Source organism: Gallus gallus, chromosome 12 (genome assembly GCF_016699485.2).
Source record: "Gallus gallus isolate bGalGal1 chromosome 12, bGalGal1.mat.broiler.GRCg7b, whole genome shotgun sequence".
In the NCBI taxonomy this organism is placed as follows: Eukaryota; Metazoa; Chordata; class Aves; order Galliformes; family Phasianidae; genus Gallus; species Gallus gallus.
The window spans coordinates 16,620,601-16,626,600 of record NC_052543.1 but is presented as its reverse complement, the minus strand read 5'-3'; positions in this window follow the sequence as shown (position 1 = coordinate 16,626,600).

Below are 6,000 nucleotides of genomic sequence, written 5' to 3'. Positions count from 1 at the left end.
GTCTCATCTCAGGAGCGAAGATAAAGGTCGATTCGGAGCTGAGTTCAACCAATATGTTCTCCATATGGACAAGAAATGTTGCCTTTGTTACCCATGTGCTGAAGTAGGGCTTTTTATTTTTTTTATTTTTTTTTATTTTTTTGCCACGGGGCTTTAAACTTCAATGTAGCCAAGCACCAGTCATTAAAAAATAGCTCCGGCTACGAGGAGAAGTTATGGTATTTATAGGCAGTTAAAAGAAATCACTGCTTCCCATTTAATGCTCCGTCTCAGCAAATCACTCCAGTGCACGGCTAAATTGCAGCACATGATGGATCCTCCCCGCGCTCGGCAGCATGTGTGCTCCCTTTGATATCAGTGGGACCTGAGCGCGCTCTGAAGACGGGAAGAGCCGTATTTATTGGCTTCAAATGGGTGCTCGGTGCAGGGCTGCATCAAGGCCACTTTATTAGCGCAAAATTCGGAGATATTACATCAAAGCTATTTATATGGAGTCACATGGTGCTTCTGATGATGAGGCAACTGTGGGAAGCGATCAAAGGTTTGAGGGTGAGCTCCCAGTGCTGCAGGCAGATGGGGAGGGCCGGAGCCGTGTCCTACACCCGTCCCTACAGCCCCGCTTATCGCTTATCAGCTGCCAGTATTGACACGGGTCCCAGACACCCGGCTCAAGGGCACCCTTGTTTAAACAGTGGTGTTAACAAAGGTGCTCAGGTGTCTGCTGTCCTTCCAGCGCCAGATGCTGAAAATAAATAAATAAAAGGAAAGAAGAAGTAGCCAGATCCCACGGCGTTCTGATTTTTGCGGGGCTGGTTTTGCTCCACCAGCCTGCTGTCTCGTTCTCAGGTCTTGCAATCATCTGTGTTTGATGTGGTGAGGGCTGGGGGCTGTCTGAGTGGGCAGAGTGCAGGTGAATCTCACAGAACCCCACCCAGGGGGCTGCTTTGGGACCCTCATGGTTCTCTGCCCGAGGACACGGGCACTGCAGCCAGCGGTGGGGACACCCTTTGGTGTCTCTGGAAGGGACCCCTCGCTCAGCCCTTTGCTAAGGCCGTGAGCGCAGTCCCCTGGAAATGCATTGCCCACAGCCATGCTGCCTGCAGCAGGAGCAGGGCTCCTCCTTTCACCTGGGCTCTGAGCAGGGATCGCAGCCCGGGAAGCACGGGGCTTTGGTGTATGGGCTTCCAACAGCTTTCAGATCTGCTTTAGCTTTACCTGTGTTGAACCAGGAAATTAATAATGTGTCTGGGAAGCACGGTAATGTGTTGTGGCACCGAAACCCTGGAGATGGCTGAATAATAAATAAAAGCCTCTCCTTTTGTCACGGCCATGTCCTTGCTCCAGACCCTGTAGCCGCATTGCTAACACTTGGGCTGTGCAGATAAACGTGTTTACTGCTTGACACGAACTGCCCCTGAGCAGCGGTGCTGGGGCTCCATCACGCACAGCAGTGTCAGGATGGAGACCTGGGGATGGCAGCACTGTCCTGCTGTCCCCATCAGGCAGCATAACATGACCAGTTGGTGTCTGTGAGAACAGCCAAAACCCACACTGACCCTGCACATCGCCACTGCCGGCAGAGAGAATCGATGGGGCAGGTTTGCTCTGGGGCAGAGGGCATCAATCCCTGTCTCTCTGAGTGCTGCCAGGTGCCTGAGCCCATTCCAGCTGCACAGGTGTCAGGCTGAGTGCCAGGGTCACTGGGTGCTGCTGGAAGTGTACAGTGAGTTCGTGGCCAGGAGAGACCACAAGGCCCAGCTTTGTGCTGCACACTCGTGAAACCTGGCACCGCATGCTGAGAAGCCCAGCCTGCAGCACACTGCCCTCAGCGGGTACACCTCCAGGAGCAGCAGTGGTGCAGGAGGAGCACCACGCATTCCCCTGACACGGCCAGCAGTGCCCCTGAGAGACGCTGCGGGGGAGGTTTAATGCCTCTGCTGAGACACAGCAGAGCCTCCCCATAGGAAGTGAGGAGCATTTATCAGGCACCTGAAGCGCACGCCTCGGCAGGGCTGATGGGAACCAGCTGCACGTGTTTGTGCTCATGCCGTTGCCCATAGCGGGGTCTGGTTTCCTCTGCAGCTATGAGTGCTGCGCAGGCTGTGGGGGAACGCGCCTGGATGGGGCTGCGGTGCTCTGGGCTGTGTCACCACTGCTCGCAATGAGCAGTGCCAGAGTGTCAATAAATGGGTGAGGAGAGCTCAGCGCTGGCTGGTCCTGAGCCACCAGGAGCAGGGAGCATCCATCAGTCTGGGCAGGAAGAGAAACCCCAAAACAGCAGGGAAGGTTCACTGCAGCAGCCGGGCTGCTTGTGTTCATCGTGCCTTGCTTGCCTCCTCTCGTGCACAAAAAGCCCTAATTCCACGTCGTGCAGCACTGGGGAGCTTACAGTGTCCCCGTGCATTAGGAAGCATCGCTATGTGATGCCCACATCCCATTGTGCAGCGTGGCCTGCAGGTACCACGCGGCGCTGTGGCAGTGAGCAGGGATGCACAGCCTCGGGGAGAAGCCCCTTACAGCTGCAGCTGGCGGCGTACCTTCAAAACATGGAGAGACACAGCTGAGCTCGAGATGCCGTTTAAAATCCCGTGCACACGCTATTGCCATTCACCAAAAGGTATTTTGACAGGGCTCTGTGATGCACTAATTAGAAACAGTCACTTAAAATCCACATCTGAAACGCGTTGTGGGATTGAGGTTCAAGGAGTGCAGGTTTGCTACAGACACCAGATTCCTAAAGAACAATTTCCCACACCTAAATAATGATGTTTTCCATCATGTTACATCCATTAGCTGAAGCTTGGCAGTTGCATCCATCATAATATGCTATTTCAGGGAAATAAATGAGTGTATTTTTCTCTCTGAGAACCAAGGCACAAATATCCAGCTGCTGAAATATTGAGCAGGTTTATAGAGACAGACCCAGCACAGCTCCTGGCTCCGGTACCTTCGCTCACACACAGACAGATGGAACAGACCGGTTTGCTCCCTTTACCCCAGGTAAGGATTTCCGAGGCTGTAATCACAGGATATGTGCAGATCCCAATTATCCACGTGGCAGATCCAAAGGAAGGTTTGAACATCAGCTACGGAGCAATCTCCGCTGTGAGCAGCGCACTGCTGAGCCCCACGGCTGCAGGGTGGGATGGGAGCAGCGTGGGGCCGATGTGGGGCGGCTGCGGGGGGATGCTGCTCCCGGCAGCACTGCTCCCATTGATTTCCAAAGCAATAAAATGGGCCTTTAGTGAAGCACTGCAAAGTTGCATAAAGCACATTTGATGGATTACACCTATCACAACTTTTAGTGCGAGGAACAGGTACAATTAGCAGGCTGCGCTCAGGATCTTCTCTGCAATTTTTTCCTTGACATCATCAGTAATTACCTGCAATAAACACGCTGCTGCCGAGGGCAGCTTGTCAATCACGTGGCAGCGCACACCCGGAACACCATAAATCCTCCATCATAAACTCTGCTGCCAGAGAGAGCGCTGCCAGAAGGCGCCCCGCTGCCCCCTGCCCCCGGGGCACCGCAGGGCTGTGTGCTGAGCACCGGTCCCGCTGCCACCCCGCGGTGCCTCCTGCCAGACTGGCAGTGCTCCGCCGGAGCAATCTGGGGTTATTAAGCAAATGTGATTAATGAATTAAAGGACCTCTGGCACGCTGGAGTGAGGCTCACCGGGCGCCGGGAGGATTCGTTGCCAGCGCTGCAGGAGCCGTGCTGGGTTTCTGCAGTAATATGATTAACGCTGAGCCCATCCCTGAGCATCTCTTGGTTCGGCTCCTGCCTATCGCTGCACTCGGGAGGGATGCAGAAAAGGACGTGGTGTCGCAGATGTGTGCTGAGCCCGGACTGCAGCCGCTGCCTCCTGACAGATTGCAATCAGCTGTGGGCAGATGGCGAGAGATGGGGATCTGCTGGGGCTGCAAAGCAAACTGCTCTGCTCCGGCAGTGGCTGCGCTGCCTGCAGGGGGTGAACCTTCCCTGCCCGCGGGGTACAGAGATGGAAGCGCAGGAATTCAAGCTGCTTCAGGTTGTTGGTAGGCTGGTTACCCCATTCTGGGTAACTTCTGTGGCAATATGCTGCTGTAGTAACTCCCTGCAAGTAACTTTGTTTTGCAGGCTCGGATAGCTCCGTGCTCAGTGTGGTCCCCTGCAGCCTGGTTTTGGCTCTTCATCGCTGAGTGGTGGTGAGGAGCTGAGCTGTGCCGAGGGGCTCCCAGGGAAGGGATTCATCTCAGCCAGACCCTTAAAATCCTGTTGCCACACCAATTCCCCACACTTACAGAACCTGACCGCAGTGTGAAAATTGATATTTATGCTAAGGAGTGTGAATGTGCTGCTCCCCAACTCACCGTTCTCCGGTCCAAACACCAACGCGGCAGTGAGAAGCATGGCTGGATTTCCAGTTATTTGGCGGTGTGAGCAAGTGTGCAGTGTTTTGCTGTCCAAATCAAGCTTAAGGAAGGAGGCTGGGTGAGGAGGGAGGATGCTGGCAGGGTTGGCACATGGAGAGGACTCTCCAAAACCCCATGCAGGTCTGCCCACCGTGCAGGAGCTCTGAGCACAGCGGGATGTGGCAGCTGGATCCTACAGCAATCGGAGCACCCACCCCAGGGAGCAGAGCCAGAGCGGTGACACAAAAGAGCAGAGCGTTGGTCAGAAGGGACAAATGGAATGCGAAAAACCAACAGAAACTCCCAAAGTGGGTCAAGTTCCTCGATGCATCCAACGATAGCCGTGGGACAGGAGGGGCAGGGTTGGTAGCTGCGTGCTGCAGCCTGGGCTCGGCTCCAGCTCTGTCAGGGCGATGCATGGAGATGAACCATGCCTGCTCCAGCCCAGCTTCACGCCTGAGCGAGGAGGGCTCGGCTATTAAACTGCAGCCGTGCCTTGTGCTCACCCTTGGGTATTTTGGGCTGCCGGGTCTCTGGGGCAGGATGCTCTAATGCTGCTTTTATACCACGTCTGCCGCAACAAGGGCTCCTTAATTGGCTTGTGGTTCCCACCAGCACTGCAGGCACCGAGCGAGCAGTGGAGCAAAACGTGGCCGGAGCACACACAGCTGCTGTGCGCTCCCCTGAACCACAAACTGGGCAGAGCCCAGGAGAACCCAGCCCCGGGACACGGTCCCACACAGCACAGGGGCATGAAATTGCAGTGACGTTTGGTTCTTTTTGCTCTCTTCACAAGAAGTACTCTCTCCGCCCCCCTCCTGCTTTAATCACCTTTAAACAATCCTGGAGGAACACCATGAGGGTAAACAGATGTGGGAACCAAGGGAACGGTTAAAGAAATCGATACAAATCACAGCATAACCTTGCCCTGGTATCTTCCTTATCACCTCTGAGGCTCTACCTGCCTTTGTCTGACAACAATCCTGGTTAATTACATAATTAATCTAATGATCTAATTAGGTGGAATAGCTAATAGCAGTTCCCCTGGAGAGGCTGTACCTGGCAGCGTGGCTCTCGCCCTACCCAGCCCTCTGCCTGCTGCCCACACCCCGGGCTGCTTTAACAGCACTCTCAGTCAGTTTCCCTCGGATGTGAGCAAGGTGGTCACTTGGAAGCAGAAAGGGAAACTCTCAGCGTTAAGGTTACAAAAAGGTCCTTTCTGTACAATCCAAAAGAAAGGGGCAGCTGTCTGCTAAGCCAGCAGGCAGACACGGCCCCGAGAGCACTGATGTGCACCCAAAGCTCTGCGTGTCCCACCTTGTGCACGAGGGCAAGGAAAGCCATTGGCACCTGAGCACCGCAGGTGCTTTGGCAGCCCAAGGACGTTCCTGGGCAGTGCCATCACCACCAGCTGGGTTTTTGTTTGGTTGGTTTTGTCTTTATGTTTGTGTGTGTATATACACATACATATGTAAGCAAAACACCATGAAATGTCTCCTTGGGTAGTCTGATTTTTAGATTTATACTTATATATATATATATATATACACACACACATGTTCTTTTAATTGGTTGGAACAAAGTTGTCTCAACATTCTCATCTGG